This window comes from Arachis ipaensis, chromosome B4, assembly GCF_059453495.1.
Source record: "Arachis ipaensis isolate K30076 ecotype BB chromosome B4, ASM5945349v1, whole genome shotgun sequence".
Lineage (NCBI taxonomy): Eukaryota > Viridiplantae > Streptophyta > Magnoliopsida > Fabales > Fabaceae > Arachis > Arachis ipaensis.
The window spans coordinates 79,926,255-79,947,262 of NC_142439.1; the positions used below are offsets into that span (position 1 = coordinate 79,926,255).

The window sequence follows — 21,008 nt, forward strand, 5'->3', positions numbered from 1 at the left end:
CTGGGCGTTTTGCTGAACGCCCAAGATACTGCAATTTTGGCGTTAAACGCCCAGAATGGTACCCATTATGGCATTTAACACCCAAAATGGTACCTTTACTGGCGTTAAACGCCCAGAATGATACCCATTCTGGCATTTAACGCCCAAAATGCCCCTTACTGGCGTTTTCTTGCCAGCAAGCTCCTTTTCTCTGCTTTTTGCACTGAATCCTTCTGTAACTCTGTGAATTCCTTCATTTTTGATGATTAACCTTTAATGAAAATGTATATCAAGCCTCTACAAGTATTAATTTAAAATAAATAACTTGCTAATGGCTGGGTTGCCTCCCAGCAAGCGCTTCTTTATTGTCTTTAGCTGGACCTTTACTGAGCTTCATTCAAGCCTCAGTTTTGAGCATTCTTGCTCAAAATTGCCTTCAAGATAATGTTTAATCCTCTGTCCATTGACAATGAACTTTTTGTTAGAATCAATATCTTGAAGCTCAACATATCCATACGGTGACACTCCTGTAATCACATATGGTCCCTTCCACCGGGATTTTAATTTCCCAGGGAATAATCTGAGCCTGGAGTTGAATAGTAGAACTTTTTGTCCTAGCTCAATGACTCTAGATGACAATTTCTTGTCATGCCACTTTTTTGCTTTTTCCTTATAAATTTTTGCATTTTCAAAAGCATTGAGTCTGAACTCTTCCAGCTCATTTAGCTGGAGCAATCTTTTCTCACCAGCTAACTTAGCATCCATGTTTAGGAATCTGGTTGCCCAGTAGGCTTTATGTTCAAGTTCCACGGGCAGATGACAAGCCTTGCCATACACAAGCTGGTATGGAGAGGTTCCTATAGGAGTCTTGAATGCTGTTCTGTATGCCCACAGAGCATCATCCAAGCTCTTTGTCCAATCCTTTTTACGGGCAATTACAGTCCGTTCCAGGATTCTCTTTAGTTCTCTATTAGAGACTTCAGCCTGCCCATTGTCTGTGGATGATACGGAGTTGCTACTTTGTGGCTGATTCCATATTGAACCATAGCAGAGTAAAGCTGTTTATTACAGAAATGGGTTCCCCCATCACTGATTAGTACTCTGGGAACACCAAATCTGCTGAAAATATGTTTCTGGAGGAACTTCAGCATAGTCTTGGTATCATTAGTGGGTGTGACAATTGCTTCCACCCATTTGGAAACGTAGTCTACTGCCACCAGAATGTAAGTATTTGAGTATGATGGTGGAAAAGGACCCATGAAGTCAATACCCCATACATCAAACAACTCAATCTCTAAGATCCCTTGTTGAGGCATGGCATAACCATGAGGCAAGTTACTAGCTCTTTGGCAACTGTCACAGTTACGCACAAACTCTCGGGCATCTCTATAGAGAGTAGGCCAATAGAAGCCACATTGGAGGACTTTAGTGGCTGTTCGCTCACTTCCGAAATGTCCTCCATACTGTGATCCATGGCAATGCCACAGGATCTTCTGTGCCTCCTCTCTAGGGACGCATCTGCGGATCATTCCATCAGCACATCTCTTAAAGAGATATGATTCATCCCATAAGTAGTACTTTACATCAGAAATTAGTTTTTTCTTTTGCATCCTGCTGTACTCCTGGGGTATGAACCTCACAGCTTTATAATTTGCAATGTCTGCAAACCATGGTGCCTCCTGAATGACAAAGAGTTGCTCATCCGGAAAGGTCTCAGAGATCTCAGTGGAAGGGAGCGACGCCCCAACCACTGGTTCTAACCGGGACAGGTGATCAGCTACCTGGTTCTCTGTCTCTTTTCTGTCTCTTATTTCTATATCAAACTCTTGCAGAAGCAACACCCATCTTATGAGCCTGGGTTTTGAATCCTACTTTGTGAGTAGATATTTAAGAGCAGCATGGTCAGTGTACACAATCACTTTTGATCCTACTAAATAGGATCTAAACTTGTCAATGGCATAAACCACTGCAAGCAGCTCTTTTTCTGTGGTTTTGTAATTCTTCTGTGCGTCATTTAGAACACGACTGGCATAGTAAATGACGTGCAGAAGCTTGTTATGCCTTTGTCCCAACATTGCACCAATGGCATGGTCACTCGCATCACACATTAATTCGAATGGTAATGTCCAGTCAGATGCAGAGATGACTGATGCTGTGACCAGCTTGGCTTTCAGGGTTTCAAACGCCTGCAGACACTCTGTGTCAAACACAAATGGCGTGTCAGCAGCTAGCAGGTTGCTCAGAGGTTTTGCAATTTTTGAAAAATCCTTTATGAACCTCCTATAGAATCTTGCATGCCCTAGAAAGCTTCTGATTGCCTTTACATTGGCAGGTGGTGGTAATTTTTCAATTACCTCTACCTTGGCTTGATCTACCTCTATTCCCTTGCTTGAAATTTTGTGCCCAAGGACAATTCCTTCAGTCACCATAAAGTGACATTTTTCCCAGTTTAAGACCAGGTTAGTTTCTTGGCACCTTTTCAAGACATGTGCTAGATGATCAAGACAGGAGCTGAATGAGTCTCCAAATACTAAGAAGTCATCCATGAAGACTTCCAGGAACTTCTTTACCATATCAGAGAAAATAGAGAGCATGCACCTCTGAAAGGTTGCAGGTGCATTGCAGAGACCAAAAGGCATTCTTCTGTAAGCAATTACTCCAGATGGACATGTGAATGCTGTTTTCTCTTGGTCTTGAGGATCCACTGCAATTTGGTTGTAGCCTGAATAGCCATCCAAAAAGTAGTAGTATTCATGACCTGCTAGTTTTTCTAGCATTTGGTCTATGAATGGTAAAGGAAAATGATCCTTTCTGGTGGCTGTATTGAGCCTTCTGTAATCAATATAAATACGCCACCCTGTAACTATTCTTGTGGGAACCAGTTCATTCTTTTCATTATGAACCACTGTCATGCCTCCCTTCTTGGGGACAACTTGGATAGGGCTCACCCAGGGGCTATCAGAAATAGGATAAATAATCCCAGCCTCTAGTAACTTAGTGACCTCTTTCTGCACCACTTCCTTCATGGCTGGATTTAGCCGCCTCTGTGGTTGAACCACTGGCTTAGCATCATCCTCCAATAGGATCTTGTGCATACATCTTGCTGGGCTAATGCCCTTAAGATCACTTATGGACCACCCAAGAGCTGTCTTGTGTGTCTTTAGCACTTGAATTAGTGCTTTCTCTTCCTGTGGATTTAAAGCAGAGCTTATGATCACTGGAAAAGTGTCACCCTCTCCCAGAAATGCATATTTCAGGGATGGTGGTAATGGTTTGAGCTCGGGTTTAGGAGGTTTCTCCTCTTCCTGAGGGATTTTCGGAGGTTCTATTATTTCCTCTGATTCTTCCAGATCAGGCTGAACATCTTTAAAGATGTCCTCTAGCTCTGATTCAAGACTTTTAGTCATATTGATCTCTTCCACCAAAGAGTCAATAATATCAGTGCTCATGCAGTCATTTGATGTGTCTGGATGCTGCATAGCTTTGACAGCATTTAACTTGAACTCATCCTCATTGACTCTCAGGGTCACTTCCCCTTTTTGTACATCAATAAGAGTTCGTCCAGTTGCTAGGAAAGGTCTTCCTAGAATGAGAGTTGCACTCTTGTGCTCCTCCATTTCCAGCACTACAAAATCAGTGGGAAAGGCAAATGGCCCAACCTTGACAATCATGTCCTCAATGATGCCTGATGGATATTTAATGGAGTGATGAGCGGATAATTTATACGCTTTTTGGTAGGGGTGTTCGTGGTTCAGTTTTTTCATAAACTGAACTGAAACTGCACTAAACCATTTTAAATGGTTTAAAAACTGAACTAAACTACTTTGTCACATAAGAAACTGGTTTTAAACCAGTTTACAATACAGTGCACCAGTTTAAACCAGTTCATAAAAATAAAACCAGTTTTAATTGAAAAAACTAGTTTAAACTGGTTTATAGGCTAAAACTAGTTTTAACTTTTAACATATATAAAATTAGTTTTTATTTTTTACATTTTCTCTCTCTCCCACTCTCTCTCTCCTTCTCTCCCTCTCTCTCCCCTACTTCTTTCTCTCTCTCTCTCCCTCTCTCTCCCCTATCTCTCTCTCTCTCCCCCTCCTCTCCCTATCTCCCTTCTCTCCCTCTCTCTCCTTCCCCTCTTCCTCTCTCTCTTCTTCTCTCCCTCTCTCCCCCTCCTTTCTCTCTCTCTCTCTCTCCCTCCTCTCTCTCTTTTTCCTTTTTCTCTCTCTCCCCTTCTCCTATTTCTCCTCTCCCCTCTCTTTTTCTTTGTCTCTCTCTCTCCCTCTCTCTCCTCCTCCGCTCTCCCTCACTCTTTCTCTCTTTCTCTCTCTCTTTCTCTCTCTCCCCCCCTTTTTTCCCTCTCTATCCCTTTCTCTCATTCTCTCTCTCCCCTCTTCCCCTCTCTTCCCTCTCTCTTCTTTCCTCTCCCCTCCTCTCTCTTTTTCTCCCTCTCTCTCTCTCTCTCTCGCTCTCTCTCTTTTAACACATATAAAATTAGATTTTACATTCTCTTTCTTCCCCTCTCTCTCCCTCCCTCTCTCTCCTTCTCTCCCCCCTCTCTCTCTATCTCTCTCTTCCTCTCTCTCTCCCTTCTCTCCCTTTTTCTCTTTTCTTCCCATCTTCCTCTCTTTCTCCTCTCGTTCCCTCCTTTCTCTCTCTCTCTCCTTTCCCTCTCTATCTTCCTCTTCTCTCTCTCCCCCTCTTTCTCCCTTTTTCCTCTCTTTGTCTTCCTCTCTCTCTCTCTCCCCCTTTTCCTTTTCTCTCTCTCTCCCCTGTCTCTCCTTATCTCCCTCTCTCTTCCCCTCTTCTCTCTCTCTCCCCTGCCCCTCTTTCTCTCCCTCCCCTTTCTTTCTCTCTCCCTATATCCCTTTCTCTCATTCCCTCTTTCTCTCCATCTCTCTCTCCCTCTTTCTCCTTCCCTCTCCCCCTCCTCTCTCTCCCTTTCTCTCTCTCTTTCTCTTGGTCTCTCTCACTTTCTCTCCCTCTCTCTCTTCCTCTCTCTCTCTCTCTCTTCTTGTGCTCTTTCTCCCCCTCTTTTTTCTATCTTTCTCTTTCTTATCCTCCTCTCTCTCTTTTTTCTATCTCTCTTCCTCTCCTTTTTTCCTCTTTTCTCTATCCTCATTCTCTCTCTTGTTTTTGAGAAAAGAGGGAGAGAGAGAAGAGAGATATAGAGTGAGAGAAGGTCGAGAGAGAAAGAGAAAAGAGAAAAAGAAAGGGAAGAAAGAGGATAAAGAGAGAGATGAGGGAGAAGAAAGAGAGAGAAGAGGAGAGAGAAAGAAGGAAAGGGGGGAGAGAAATAAGAGAGAGAAAGAGAGAAAAAGGAAGAAAAGGGAGAGAGAGAGAAGGGAGAGAAAGAGAGAAACAAAAGAGGAGAGAGAGGGAAAAGAGGGAGAGAGAGAGAGAGAGAGAGAAGGGGGAAGGGAGAGAGAGAGGGAGAGAGAGAGAGAGAGAGAGAGAGAGAGAGAGAGAGAGAGAGAGAAGGGGGAAGGAAGGGGGAGCGAGGGAGAGGGGAGAAAAAGGAAAGAGAGGGAGAGAGAGCAAGAGGAAAAGGAGAGGGAGAGAGAGAGAGATAGAGAGAGAGAGGAGGGGGAGGAAGAGGAGAAGGAGAGAGAGGAAGAAAAAGGGGAGGGGAGAGAGAGATGAGGGAGATGATAGAGAGTGAGAGAGAAAGAAAAGGGGAGAGCGAGGAAAAGGGGGGAGACAGAGAGATAGAGAGGAAGAGAGAGGGGATGAGAGAGAGGAATGAAGGGGGAGAGAGAGGGAGATAGATGGGAGGGGGAGAGAGAGAAAGGAGAGGAGAGAGAGAAATGAGAGGGAGAAAGAGGAGGATAAGAGAGAGAGAGAGAGAGAGAGAGAGAGGAAGAGAGACTAGAAGGGAGAGGGAGGAAAAGAGAGAGAGAGAGGGAGAGAGAGAGAGAGAGAAGGGGGAGAGAGGAAAGAAGAGGGAGAGAGAGAGAGAGGGGAGAAGGAGAGAAAGAGGAGGGGAGAGAGAGAGAGAGAGAGAGAGAGGGGAAGGAAGGGGGAGAGAGAGGGAGAGGGGGAAAGGATAGAGAGAGAGAATGGGGAGAAATGGAGAGAGGGAGAGAGAGAGAGGGGGGGAGGAAAAGGAGAAGGAGAGAGAGGAAGAAAGAGGGGAGGAGAGAGAGAGTGAGAGGGAAAGAAAAGGGGGAAGGGAAGGAGAGAGAGAGAGTGAGAGAGAGAGAGAGAGGAGGGGGAGGAAGAGGAGAGAGAGAGAGAGAGAGAGAGAGAGAGAGAGAGATGGGAGGAGGAGAGAGATAGAAAGAAAAGAGGATAAGAGAGAGAGAAAAGAGGATAAGAGAGAGAGATAGAGAGAGAGAGAAGGGAGAGAGGAGGGGGAGAAAGAGGAGAGAGAGGAAGGGGAGAGAGAGTGAAGGGAGAGAGAAAGAAAGAGTATGTAAAAACTAATTTTAGAGTTTAAATAAAATCAGTTTTAATTTGGTTTAAAACTAAAGTGAACCATAAAAATTGGTTCAGCAAAGGGAATGTTGATTTGTAGTTTCTTGAAGATCTCCAAGAATTTGGAGAATTGGCTGTCCTTTGCATTCCTCGTTAGGCATTGAGGGTAAGGAGCCTTTGGGACATATGGCTTGAGAACTTCCTTTCCTTCTGATAAACTGGGAGTAGGTGTTTGTGCTTCATCCTTGTCAACTGAACTATCCTCCTCTTTCTCCTCTTTAGTCTCCCTTGACTTCTCTTCCAATTCTCTTCCACTTCTGAGGGTAATAGCTTTGCATTCCTCTCTTGAAGTTGTCTTGGTAGCACTGCTATAGCTAGGGGCTTGTTTGGACAAATACCCAACTTGTGCTTCAAGCTTCTGAGTGGCCGCATCTTGATTTTGCCGATTGGATATTACTTCCTCCTTGAATTTCCTTATGTCTTCAACCTCTTTGCAAAGGTTTGCAAGCATAGCTTCCATCCTGGCCATTCTGTCCTCATCATGTGGTGGTGGGTTTGAATTGGGGTGTTGATAGTGGTTATTGTGGCTTTGATATGATGGCTGTGAGTAGGTGCTTTGATATCCTGGCCATTGTTACAAATTTTGTACCACTGGTATGCCATGACTTCTATTGTTTTCTCACCTACATGTTGAAGCTTCCATGTACATGAGACCCTTTTTATTTGGCATTAACCCACCCATACTTCACTTATTTTCTTATCTCTATTACTGGGTAACCTTTCTTCCCTTTTTCTTTCAGGATGGCCACCCGGAAGGGAAGCAGAAGACGTTTACATAGGGAGACAGACAAGTCCATCTGCACAATCTTTGGAGAGAAGCCTCAGTTGGAACAACCCGTCCACATGTACATCTTGGCATGCATCGAGGACGGTGTAATCTTTAAGTGTGGGGAGGTCAATACCGATCTCCATGGGTTAGTATTTCCTTCTCAAACACCAATGCTTTATTTTCCTTGTTAGTTGTTGCATTTGCATGTTTGATTGCATGTTTATTTGATTTTGTGAATTTAGTTACTACTTGATTAAAGTAATAAATTCCTTTTTAGGACTCTATTTTTGAAAAATTTTTCAATTTAAATTAGTGAAATTTTTCAAAAATAGAGTCCTAAAAAGGAATTTATTACTTTAACCAAGTAGTAACTAAATGCACAAAATCAAATAAACATGCAATCAAACATGCAAATGCAACAACTAACAAGGAAAATAAAGCATTGGTGTTTGAGAAGGAAATACTAACCCATGGAGATCGGTATCGACCTCCCCACACTTAAAGATTGCACCGTCCTCGGTGCATGCCAAGATGTACAAGTGGACGGGTTGTTCCAACTGACGCTTCTCTCCAAAGATTGTGCAGATGGACTTGTCTGTCTCCCTAAGTAAACGTCTTCCGCTTCCCTTCCGGGTGACCATCCTGAAAGAAAAAGGGAAGAAAGGTAACCTAGTAATAGATATAAGAAAATAAGTGAAGTATGGGTGGGTTAATGCCAAATGAAAAGGGTCTCATGTACATAGAAGCTTCAACATGTACGTGAGAAAACAATAGAAGCCATGGCATACCAGTGATACAAAATTTGTAACAATGGAGAAGAGAGTGTGGGTAAGGAGAGATAATATAAATTCATGTCAATGTAAAATTAATATAGGTATAAAAGATTGGCATTGATTTAAATAATATTATCTAACCAGAATAAAACAAGTCTCTAAGCACCTAAAGTAATTCAAGAGAAGATGCAACAGTTAAATAAGAAAATTTTAACACCAAAGGAAAAATAATTAATTTAGAAAAGAAAATAAAAATGTGCACTAAATTAAAATGCAATGAATGAAATATGCAAATAAATTAAGTAAAATAAAAAGAAAGATAAGAAGAATGAGAAGTGAAAGAAATGAAGTAAGAAAGAAAGAAGAAAAGATAGAAGAAATTAGGATTAGAAAAGAAAAGATAAGATAATTGGCGCTGATCTGGAGAAGTTGTGCGACGCAGGCGACGCGGACGCGTGAGTGACGCGGTCGTGTGGTGCGCGATAAGGTCAGGTGACGCGGACGCGTGAGTCATGCGATCGCGTGACCTGATTTGTGCGATTGGCGCGAGTGCAGCCTTGCGTTCGTGCAACTCTCTGTTTAAATCTCTTTTTGCCAAATTATTGGGGTGACGCGTTCGCGTGGTGGACGCGATCGCGTGGTTGGCTTTATTTCCAATATGACGCGGGCGCATGGGTGACGCGTTCGCGTGGGAGGACTTTGGGCTTCTAGCATGAGTCCAGCCCAATTCCAGCTAAACTTTCGGCCATACACCCTTGTTACGTCGATTTACAGGGCCACGCGGTCGCGTGGGTGACGCAGACGCGTGGGGAAGCTTATTTTCCATATGATGCGGTCGCATGGATTAATTTGTGCTACAGGCACGCCTCCAGCCACGCTCTCGCGTGACTCTCTGTTCAGTTCTTTTCTCGCGTGACTCTCGCGTCGCATGCGTGATTTTTTTTTTAATGCATGAAAAGTGCAGAATGCAATGCTAATGTAGATGCAATAAATAATTCCAGGTTCGATTAAAATAAAATAAAAACAAACAAAACGAAATAAAATGGAAAAAGGAACGATCATACCATGGTGGGTTGTCTCCCACCTAGCACTTTTAGTTAAAGTCCTTAAGTTGGACATTTGATGAGCTTCCTGTTATGGTGGCTTATGCTTAAATTCATCCAGGAATCTCCACCAATGTTTGTAATTCTAATGGCCTCCGGGATCCTAAACTAGGCGCAGAAAGCCTTCAAGCAAGTTAAAGCAAGTGACAAGACCCCATGAGTGTTGATTACTGGAATGAATTTCGGGGTCCCAAACTTTGCTTTTACACCCGTATTTGTGTTGATCATTATGATTCCATCCGGGTAGCAAGAAATCTGAATTCTCACTAAGGCGGCCAAACAACTTCCTAGACCCATTCAGTTGAGCTTTACACCAACCTTTGTATTTAAACTTAAAGCTTCCAACCATAATGAACCTTGCAGAACAATTCTTACCACTGACCATTTTCCTCTTACTCTTAATGCCACAAAGAGCTCTAAGTTGACCATCCGTCTCCAGTAGCCCATATTCAAGTGGGATTAGAAAGCTAAGGGATATGAATTTTACCCACTTAAATGTTGTGAAGGATGATGGCAACTTAGGGGGAGGTATTTCTAACAAATTTGCAAGCTCCACTCCCTTGTGCTCCTCTCTGACAACTTCTACCTCTTTGCAAGTTTCTTCAATATTAACCTCTTTCTCTTGGTAGCTTTCTTCCAATTCAATCTCTTTTTCATTGCTCACCAAGGGCATGGAAGGAGGCTCTGTGACTGGACTTTCCAATGGAGGTACAACATCTCTTAAGTCTGCAACCACTTCTTCCTTTTTAATAATTGCTGCTTTGTCCAGTTATTTAAGTATAAAATCGTACTCATCCTCGATGATTTTCTTTCCATGACAACTCCTTTCAACTACTCTTTCATCTTCAAGGGTCTCTCCTACCTTTACCCGTAGGGCCTCCTCTAGCTCTTTATGAAGTATGGATTCACGAAGATGATTCCTTCTTTCCTGTTCCATATCAATAGCATAATTGGAATCATCCTGCTCTTGGATTGATGGTTGTGGGTGCTCTTTGATGCACATAAACTAGTTATGCTACGATTTAGGAAATTGCACGATCGGCAAAATTCCTTCCGGCAAGTGCACCGGTTATCGTCAAGTAAAAACTCACAATAGAGTGAGGTCGAATCCCACAAGGATTGGTTGAATGAGCAATTCGGATTAGAAGTGTGTTCTAGTTGAGCGGAATCAAGATTGAGATGAGTATTGCGGAATGTAAAATTGGCGGGAAAAGTAAATGACAAGAAATTGAAATGGCGGAATCTTAAATTGCATGAATTAAAGAGCAGAAACTAAATTGCTGAAATTAAAAGGGAATGGGGGTGATTGCATGAATTGAGTAGCAGAATGTAAAGAGAAAGTGGAAATCAGAAATGGGGAATTCATTGGGTTATAGGAGATATTGAGATCTCCGAATCAAAACATGTTTATCTCTTCCTCAACCAATGCGTTCATTGAATTACAATAGAGCTCCCTAACCCAATGAAAGGGGTTTAGTGAATCATAGCTCTGAATTCAATTACAAAGAAAAGGAAAACTAGCTACCAGTGAAAGTCCAAAAAAATCCCTTCTAACTTAACTTCTATCCTATTTATACACTTTCTATATTGAGCTTCAGTTGTGCTTCTTGGGCTTTGAGGCCTCTCCTTGCTTTCCTTTTGCCTTGGGTTTATGATCCATAATCTTGATGAGGTTGTTGATCCAATTCCTGTAACATTTATTGAGCCAACTTAGTGATAAGCAAATAATGACACATGACTCAATAAATTGAGATTTCAAACTCATCAATCCTTCAGGCCCAATCCCATAAACCATGATATTCAATTGGGTTTCATACCAAAGTAAGTTTAAGTTAATATTTGTGCTCAAAGACTAACTTAAATCACAATATTTTTGGCCCAGAAACCTTTTCCAAGAGTGGCGTTTAAGTTGTAGTTTAAGCTTAAACTGCAGCTTAAACGCCAGACACTTCCAGTGAGGCCTTTTGTAGAAGCACGTTTAAGCTTCAGTTTAAGGTTAAACTGAAGCTTAAACGTGGAAATGGAAGAAGGTAGCCCTGGAGAGTCATGTAGTCGAACACGTTTAAGCTTCAGTTTAAGGTTAAACTGAAGCTTAAACGTGGAAATAAGAAGGGCACCCCTGGAGGAGAAAAGCTGTCGAACACGTTTAAGCTCCAGTTTGAGGTCAAACTGGAGCTTAAACGTGGAATGGCTCCCTGGTACTCTTCCTGGTTCTGTCAAACTGGAGGTTAAACGTGGAACTCCTCCCTGAGTGGTATCATCATTCTGGCGTTTAACCTCCAGTTTGAGGTCAAACTGGAGGTTAAACGTGGAATGCTTCTTTAGTGAGGCTTTTCATTCTGGCGTTTAACCTCCAGTTTAAGGTCAAACTGGAGGTTAAACTTCAATTCCAGCATTTCTTATCCTTCATGATTTTGACGTTTAAGCTCTAGTTTAGGCTTAAACTGGAACTTAAACTCCACATGTGATATTCAAGCTTCCTTCATTGATTTTGTTGCTTCCTTGCTTAGCCTCTTCTTCCCTGAAATCATCCAAACAATTGCATCAAAGTCTTGCAAAATTTCATGAGAAATCTTCCATTCATAGTGTTTAAATATTATAACTAAAACTCATGGAATATGCATCAAAATCATGTTGTTTGGATGGTTCATTGCTTTGTTCTTCATTTAACCATTTTTGGTTACTTTAAGCTCAAGAAAATGCATAAAACAACTAAAACTAACAGAAAAATGCTAGTGAAACTAGCCTATGATGCCTTGGCATCACAACACCAAACTTAATACTTGCTTGTCCCTAAGCAAGTCCTGAGTTATTTGAGAAGAAAGTATGAAACAGAAAGCAATTACATTGGCTATATTAGCAAGCATTTGAAGTTCATCAGAAGGGTTTTATGCAGAAAGTTGCAGCATCACTTTTTCATACTTATCAGGTAGGATTATCACTTTTTCATTGCATTCATCAAACATTGCTATGGCCTCTTGTTATTCTTATGTCTTTGGCACTTTTCTCTTCTTTGTTTTCTTTTCTTTTTTTCTTAGAGCTCCTTTGCTCCTTGTTTGCTTAGTGTCATGTGTTGCACAAGCCTTTGGCATTTTCTTTTTCTTATCAGTGCAATACACATATCCACTTTAGGCATTTTAGTTCACATTTCTTCTTGAGACATTGGTGCCCAGCACCTCTTTGTGTGACTAAGTGTTTTGTATTTAGGTTGCTCTTGATAATGGACTTTTGGTTGATAATCCCGGGTTAGTTAACCCAAGTTACCAAGTGTTGAAACACTCCTCAGAACCTATTCATCCAAGCATATCCTTAATACATAAACACCACAGGCATTTGTTTCAGAAGTTCAAACCATTGGTACCTAGCTTATTTTCTCAATTTTTTTGCTTTTTGGTTGCCCTTTGGCTTTTTCTTCTTCTTTTTCTTTCTTTGTCATGGCCAAAGACATTTATTCATCAAAATCCATAGACAATTTTTACTTTCTACATAAAAAATGATAATTCTACACTCTAATTCTAGTGATCTGACTAAACAATCAAGCATGCATACCACCACTTAATTCTACTTGATTTGTCACTAATTTAGCCAAGTTACTTTTGTTCAAACTTTTCTTTTATTTTTGGAAACAGAACAAGCATGGCAAGCACTCGTTTAAGAAGGTGAAGTTTTATCCAAACATCTAGGCATTCACTTTATTCAAAGCAAATAACCGACACACATACTAGAAAAACTCTACATTCCAGAAAGATTCAACATTTACAGTTTAAAACAGAACACGCATGCTTTTGTTTGCCCTTTTTAAAGAATTATCAAGGAATAATACCACCTTGTGAAATTCCTTGTTTTCTCTTTGTTGTCAGGAAACAATTTGATTTCTCCTTCTTCTCCTAAATGTTGCTTCATGCTTTAAGATTCTTGTTTCCTTTCCTGCAAAGAGTGATGAAGTTGCTTGCTTCTCAAGCACTTGAGTGGTTAGCTCGACTATGTGTGGGTAAGTATCGGAGTCTTAGGTTGGTGTGTGAACACCAAACTTAGTCTCCCACTTACTTCTCTGTTCTTTGAATCCTTGAGTTCTCTTGGAATGATGTTGCTACTAAGGGTTTTAAGCATTTCTGTGACTGCTTAGAATCATTGTTCCTTTCATATAATTCAAGGGTTGTTGTGTTCCGTTGATCTTTATGGTGGAACACCAAACTTAGAGTCACACATTCCCCTTTGAATTATTGATCCATGAATTCATTGTTTGGTGTGAAACACCAAACTTAATTCTTTGCAATGCACAGAAACTACTTCACCCTTTTTATTGAAACAAATAAAAGAAACAGCAACAAGGTATTACCTCAGGTTGGGTTGCCTCCCAACAAGCGCTTCTTTAACGTCACTAGCTTGACGGTTGTCCCTTGTTAGGGTGGATTGTAGTGCTTGACGTCTTCTCCTCTCACTATGAAAACGTCCCCACTTGATTCATTCATGACCTCTAAATGTTCCATAGAAAGAACTTTCCTGATTGTGAACACTTGAGGGAGCTGGGAAGGAATGGTTTTGAGGCCAGGTGGGATTGGCAGATAATGACTTGATATCACGTTATCTCCCTGAGAAAAACCTTCAGTGGGAATTTTCTTGTTTCTCCATCCTCTTGGCAATCTCCCTATCACTCTTCCCTTTCTCTTGAGGATTTCTTCATTGACCCTTATGTCAGGAGGACCCTTCTGATCTGTTTCCACTGATTCTTGTGGCTCTAACTCTTGCAACTCTTGGTTGCCTTCCAATGACTGTTTTAGAGTTTCAGCTGCTGGATTCCTTTCCTCCAAACACAGATAGCTACTATCATCCTTAGGCTTTTCAGGTTCTGGTTCAGGCTCAGATGCAGGTTTGAAAACTTTGAAAATGAGCTGTTCATCATGTATTCTCAGAATTAGCTCTCCTTGTTCTACATCTATGAGCACTCTAGTAGTGGCTAGAAATGGTCTGCCCAGAATGATAGGGTGTAAGTAGCTTTCCTCCATGTCCACAATGACAAAGTCTGTGGGGAAGTAATAATCCCCCACTTTCACCAGCACATTTTCAACTACCCCTTCAGCTTGCTTCTGAGTTTTGTCAGCCAGTTGTATGATTACATCAGTGGATCTCACCTCATTCAGTTGTAGCCTCTTCATAAGAGTTAGAGGCATCACATTTATGCTAGCTCCTAGATCACAGAATCCTCTGTCAATTTCTGTTTCCCCTATGATGCAAGGGATATGAAAACTTCCTGGGTCCGTTTTCTTAGAGAGTGTGTCCTTCTTGATGAGAGCACTGCATTCTTTATTCATTGTTACCGTTTGTCCTCCCTTCAAAACTCTTTTCTTGCTTAACAATTCCTTTAAATACTTGATGTGTGTGGGCATTTGATGAAGAATCTCAAGAAAGGGAATATTGACATGAAGAGAGTTAAATGTCTCTAGAAACCTTGAATAGGTTTTCCTTTTTTCACCTCCTCCTAACCTCTCAGGAAATGGTGCTTTTGGTTGGTATATTTCCATCATGCCTTTTTGCAGTTCCTTGGCTTGCTCAGTTCCACCTTCCTGCTTAACTTCTTCCACACCTTCCTTCAAGATTTCTGGTTCCTGCTCTGAGGGCCTGATTCCTTCTTCTTCTGAGACTTCCTTCAATATGGTGATGGCCTTGCATTCTTCCCATCTTACTCTCTTTTGTTCCCCTTTAGGATTCTTTTCTGTGTCACTAGGGAACACTGCAGTTGATTTGGGTGCCTGTTGAGATAGCTCTCCTACTTGAGATTCCATCCTCTTAAGTTTTTCACCATGGTTTCTTAAGGTAGTTCTCACATCATCCCTGAAGCTCTTCAATTCAATTATGTCTTGACTCATGGTTGCCATCATTCCTTCTATCCGGTTTAATTGATCTTGAAATTGTTGGTTCGGATTAGGTTGGGTATGTTGATTATTTTGGCCATGATATGATGGTTGGGGGTAAGTATTTTGTGTGGCTTGGTATGATCTTTGGTTGGAGTTTTGGTATGTAGAATTGTTATGTTGGTTGTGGTTGTAAGGTTTGTGGTTTTGTGGTTGGGTTTGTTGGTTTTCCCACCCAAAGTTTGGGTGGTTTCTCCAGCCTGGGTTGTAAGTGTTGGAATGTGGATCATATGATTGCCTTTGTTGGTTTCCCACATAGTTAGCCTCTTCCCAATCACCTCCTTCAATGCTTACTTCCTCTTGATCTTGTGTGTGTATTGCAGCCACTTGCTTTGTTTCTAATTGCCTGGTAAGCTCTGCTAGTTGCTTGGCAAACACCTTGTTTTGGGCTAGAATTGTATCAACATGGTTCAGCTCCATGACTCCCTTAGTGTTGTGCCTTTCTGATGCATAGTAGTACTCATTCTCAGCCACTGTCTCGATCACCTCAATGGCTTCTTCCACAGTCTTTTTCCTGTTCAATGAACCTCCTGATGAATGGTCTACAGCCTTCCTTGATTCATAAGAGAGCCCATCATAAAAGATGTGCAATTGCTCCCAATCATGGAACATGTTTGGTGGGCATTTCCTTGTCAAGTCCTTGAATCTCTCCCATGCCTCGTAGAGAGTTTCACCATCTTGTTGTCTAAAAGTCTGAACCTCCGATCGAAGCCTATTGACCTTTTGTGGAGGGTAGAAACGTGCCAGAAACTTGCTTTCCACCTCATCCCATGTTGTTAGACTCCCCCTTGGGAATGATTCCAGCCACTTAGCTGCTTTGTCCCTAAGTGAAAATGGGAACAAAAGCAGTTTATATGCATCTTCCTGGACTCCATTGGACTTCACAGTGTCACAAATTCTCAGGAATTTTGTGAGATGTTGGTTTGGGTCTTCATTAGCACTTCCTCCAAAGGAACAATGATTCTCCACTAGTGATATTAGCTGTGGCTTGAGCTCAAAATTGTTGGCCTGAATGGGTGGTTTCTGGATGCTACTACCACAATTCCCAGAGGTTGGGTTTATGTATGAACTAAGAACCTTCCTCTCAGGAATGGCATCGTTTCCATCAGCTCTCTCATGGTTGTGAACTTCTCTATCCATGTTGAGATCTAAAGCTTCCTCAAAATTGTCCTCAGATTCTCCTTCAGATTCCTCTTCTCCCACTACTCTCTTCCCTCTCGCTTCCCTTCTAAGTCTATGAAGGGTCCTCTCTGGTTCGGTATATGGAGGAGTTGATGTCTCTCCTCTCCTACCTGTCATACAAGAACACAGCTCAAACACAAACAAGTGAAATACTCTTGGTTAATGGAAGAGTATGGTTAGATCAATTGAGGAATTAATTCAAACAGTTAGTGAGTCAGTGAGTTAGTTGCATGAATTTAAAGGCATAAAGAAGGAAAGCATGTAACCGAGTGCAGAAATTAAAATTCAACAAGTATCTTGAACAGAATTAACAAAGCAAGAGAAAATTGCTCAATCTAGTTAGCTTCCAATTTGAGAATTGTCAATCGAAAACCAATCCCCGGCAACGGCGCCATAAACTTGATGCACATAAACTAGTTATGCTACGATTTAGGAAATTGCACGATCGGCAAAATTCCTTCCGGCAAGTGCACCGGTTATCGTCAAGTAAAAACTCACAATAGAGTGAGGTCGAATCCCACAAGGATTGGTTGAATGAGCAATTCGGATTAGAAGTGTGTTCTAGTTGAGCGGAATCAAGATTGAGATGAGTATTGCGGAATGTAAAATTGGCGGGAAAAGTAAATGACAAGAAATTGAAATGGCGGAATCTTAAATTGCATGAATTAAAGAGCAGAAACTAAATTGCTGAAATTAAAAGGGAATGGGGGTGATTGCATGAATTGAGTAGCAGAATGTAAAGAGAAAGTGGAAATCAGAAATGGGGAATTCATTGGGTTATAGGAGATATTGAGATCTCCGAATCAAAACATGTTTATCTCTTCCTCAACCAATGCGTTCATTGAATTACAATAGAGCTCCCTAACCCAATGAAAGGGGTTTAGTGAATCATAGCTCTGAATTCAATTACAAAGAAAAGGAAAACTAGCTACCAGTGAAAGTCCAAAAAAATCCCTTCTAACTTAACTTCTATCCTATTTATACACTTTCTATATTGAGCTTCAGTTGTGCTTCTTGGGCTTTGAGGCCTCTCCTTGCTTTCCTTTTGCCTTAGGTTTATGATCCATAATCTTGATGAGGTTGTTGATCCAATTCCTATAACATTTATTGAGCCAACTTAGTGATAAGCAAATAATGACACATGACTCAATAAATTGAGATTTCAAACTCATCAATCCTTCAGGCCCAATCCCATAAACCATGATATTCAATTGGGTTTCATACCAAAGTAAGTTTAAGTTAATATTTGTGCTCAAAGACTAACTTAAATCACAATATTTTTGGCCCAGAAACCTTTTCCAAGAGTGGCGTTTAAGTTGTAGTTTAAGCTTAAACTGCAGCTTAAACGCCAGACACTTCCAGTGAGGCCTTTTGTAGAAGCACGTTTAAGCTTCAGTTTAAGGTTAAACTGAAGCTTAAACGTGGAAATGGAAGAAGGTAGCCCTGGAGAGTCATGTAGTCGAACACGTTTAAGATTCAGTTTAAGGTTAAACTGAAGCTTAAACGTGGAAATAAGAAGGGCACCCCTGGAGGAGAAAAGCTGTCGAACACGTTTAAGCTCCAGTTTGAGGTCAAACTGGAGCTTAAACGTGGAATGGCTCCCTGGTACTCTTCCTGGTTCTGGCGTTTAACCTCCAGTTTGAGGTCAAACTGGAGGTTAAACGTGGAACTCCTCCCTGAGTGGTATCATCATTCTGGCGTTTAACCTCCAGTTTGAGGTCAAACTGGAGGTTAAACGTGGAATGCTTCTTTAGTGAGGCTTTTCATTCTGGCGTTTAACCTCCAGTTTAAGGTCAAACTGGAGGTTAAACTTCAATTCCAGCATTTCTTATCCTTCATGATTTTGACGTTTAAGCTCTAGTTTAGGCTTAAACTGGAACTTAAACTCCACATGTGATATTCAAGCTTCCTTCATTGATTTTGTTGCTTCCTTGCTTAGCCTCTTCTTCCCTGAAATCATCCAAACAATTGCATCAAAGTCTTGCAAAATTTCATGAGAAATCTTCCATTCATAGTGTTTAAATATTATAACTAAAACTCATGGAATATGCATCAAAATCATGTTGTTTGGATGGTTCATTGCTTTGTTCTTCATTTAACCATTTTTGGTTACTTTAAGCTCAAGAAAATGCATAAAACAACTAAAACTAACAGAAAAATGCTAGTGAAACTAGCCTATGATGCCTTGGCATCACTCTTCCATGGAGGTTGGTGATGGGATGAAAAGATTATTATGTGGTTGAAAAGGAAGTGCACTAGAGCTTGAGAGTTGAATATTGGAGGTAGAGGGTTGGTTCATGCAGGATATAAGATTTTGGAGTGTAGAGGTGAGACCAATGATGTTAGAGATGAGTGTATTATTATCCAATGGAGGTTGGGGTGGATCTATGTATGGCCCATTCGGTTCATAGGGTGGTTGGTATGGTGGATGTGGGTTAGAGTCATATGGAGGTGAATGGCAGAAAGGGGCTTGTGAGTATGGTGGTCCAAAGTCATGTTGAGGAAAGGGTTCGTAGGCATATGGTGGTGGTTGTTGATAGTCCATTGGAGGTGGTTGTTGCCATGAGGGTTTATCAAATCCTTGTGGCTCCTCCCATCTTTGATTGTTCCAACCTTGATGCCTGTTCTCATTGTAATTTCTTCTTCCTGCAACATAATTGTAACCAGACTCATAGCCAAAGGGGTGAGAGTTCATAGTAGTAAATAAAAATTAAAAACAAAAATAAAAACAAATTTAAATTAAAAGGTTATTTAAATTTTGAATTTGAAAATTAAATTTTTTAAATTTGAAAATTAAATTTTTGAAATTTGAATTTTGAAATTTGAAAATTGAAATTTGAAATTTAAATATTGAAATTTGATTTTTGAAATAAGATAAGATAAGATTTTGAAAAAGATATGATTTTTTTGAAAAAGATTTAAATTTTTAAATTTGAATTTTGAAAATTGAAATTTGAAATTTGAAATTTGAGTTTTAAATTTTGAATTTTTGAATTTAATGAGGAAAGAGAAAAATAATGAAATGACACCAAACTGAAAATTTTTAGATCAAAACAAAGAAAACAACTAAGAACAACTTGAAGGTCAAGATGAACACGAAGAACAACTTGAAGATCAAGATGAACACTAAGAACAAATTTTTTAAAAAATTTTTTAATAACTAAATAAAAACCAATAACCTCTTAATTTACGAAAAGGCAAAAATAAAAACAAAAATAAAAACAAATAAACAAGCAAAAGAAAATATTTACAATAACCAATAATAAGGCACAAGTTTGCAATTCCCCAGCAATGGCGCCATTTCGACGTTATGATTTTTGCCAGTAAAGAATTTTATAAAAAAAACAGTCGCATTGTAGATATAGTCTCTAAACCAACAGAAATCCCTTCGTACAAACATTTTGGTTGTCATAAGTAACAAACCCCTTAATAAATTGATAACTGAAGTATTCAAACCTCGGGTCATCTTCTCAAAGAATTGCAGGGAGGTATGTTCTTATTATTGGTTATGAGTTTGTAAATTGGGGGTTTTGGAGTTTGGGCAATGGGCACAGGTATATTTAAATAACAAGTAAAATAAATTAACAATAATAAAATCTCATGGCAAGGTATGAAGAACTGGAAGTCCTATCCTGGTTATCCTTATCAATTGTAATGAGAATTGGATTTTTCTCCCACTTTGTTAACCTCTAACTATGAAGGTAAGTTAAGTGGATGAATTAATTTTTATTCCTCAGGTCCTAGTCTTTCCTTGGGAAAGGCTAGAGTTATTGGAACTCGAATTAATTCTTGAAGAATTCCAATTTTCAGTCAACAATGAGTTTGATAACTCAAGTATCTCCAATGACTCAACCAAAGCCAAAAGGGAAAAATTCAAATTATTTATATAATAAATAAAAGAAAGCAATCATAATTCTGAAATACCTCAATTAGCACTAATAAAGATATCAAATGTAACATGGAAGAGTTCATAAATTAAATTAGGAAAATAAAAAAAAAGAACATTGAACCTGGGATTGAGAGTCACTCCTAAAACTAAGAGAAATCCTAAATCCTAAAACTAAATCCTAAGAGAGAGGAGAGAACCTCTCTCTCTAAAAACTACATCTACTACTAAAATTGTGAATATTGAGAGCTTCTTTATATGAATGAATGAATTCATTCCCCCACTTTATAGCCTCTAATCTGTGTTTTCTGGGCCGCAAACTGGGTCGAAAACAGCCCAGAAATCACTGGAGAAGAAATCTGCCACGCTGGTTTTTCGCCACTGCGACGCGTCCGCGTGGATCACGTGACCGCGTCACTTAACATCAGGGCAACTATGGCATATTATATATCAAATCGAAGCCCCGGACGTTAGCTTTCTAATGCAACTAGAACCGCATCGTTTGGACTTCTGTAGCTAAAGTTATAGCCATTTGAGTGCGAAGAGGTCAGGCTGGACAGCTTAGCAATTTCTCCAACTTCTTGTATTCCTTCCACTTTTGCATGCTTCCTTTCCATCCTCTGGGCCATTCCTGCCCTGTAATCTCTGAAATCACTTAACACACATATCAAGGCATCTAATGGTAATAAGAGAGGATTAATCATAGGGAACTTAAGGCCAAAGAAGCATGTTTTCAATCAAAGCACATAATTAGGAAGGCAAATGTAAAACCATGCAAATAGTACGAATAAGTGGGTAAAGAGTTGATAAAATCCACTCAATTGAGCACAAGATAAACCATAAAATAGTGGTTTATCAGTATAATTTTTGGTTGGAGTTTTGGTGAGAAGAGTTGTTGTATTGGGTTGGATTGTGTGGTCTGTGGTC

The 21,008-nt window shown here is 40.3% G+C and overlaps 1 non-coding gene across 1 annotated transcript; it reads left to right on the plus strand.

The window, feature by feature from the left end:
* The first annotated feature begins 15,623 nt into the window (after nucleotides 1–15,623).
* LOC148568077 (small nucleolar RNA R71) lies at nucleotides 15,624–15,727 on the plus strand. Its single transcript, XR_015883004.1, has one exon. It is a non-coding gene; the product is annotated as a small nucleolar RNA R71 (small nucleolar RNA).
* The last annotated feature ends 5,281 nt before the right edge of the window (nucleotides 15,728–21,008 follow it).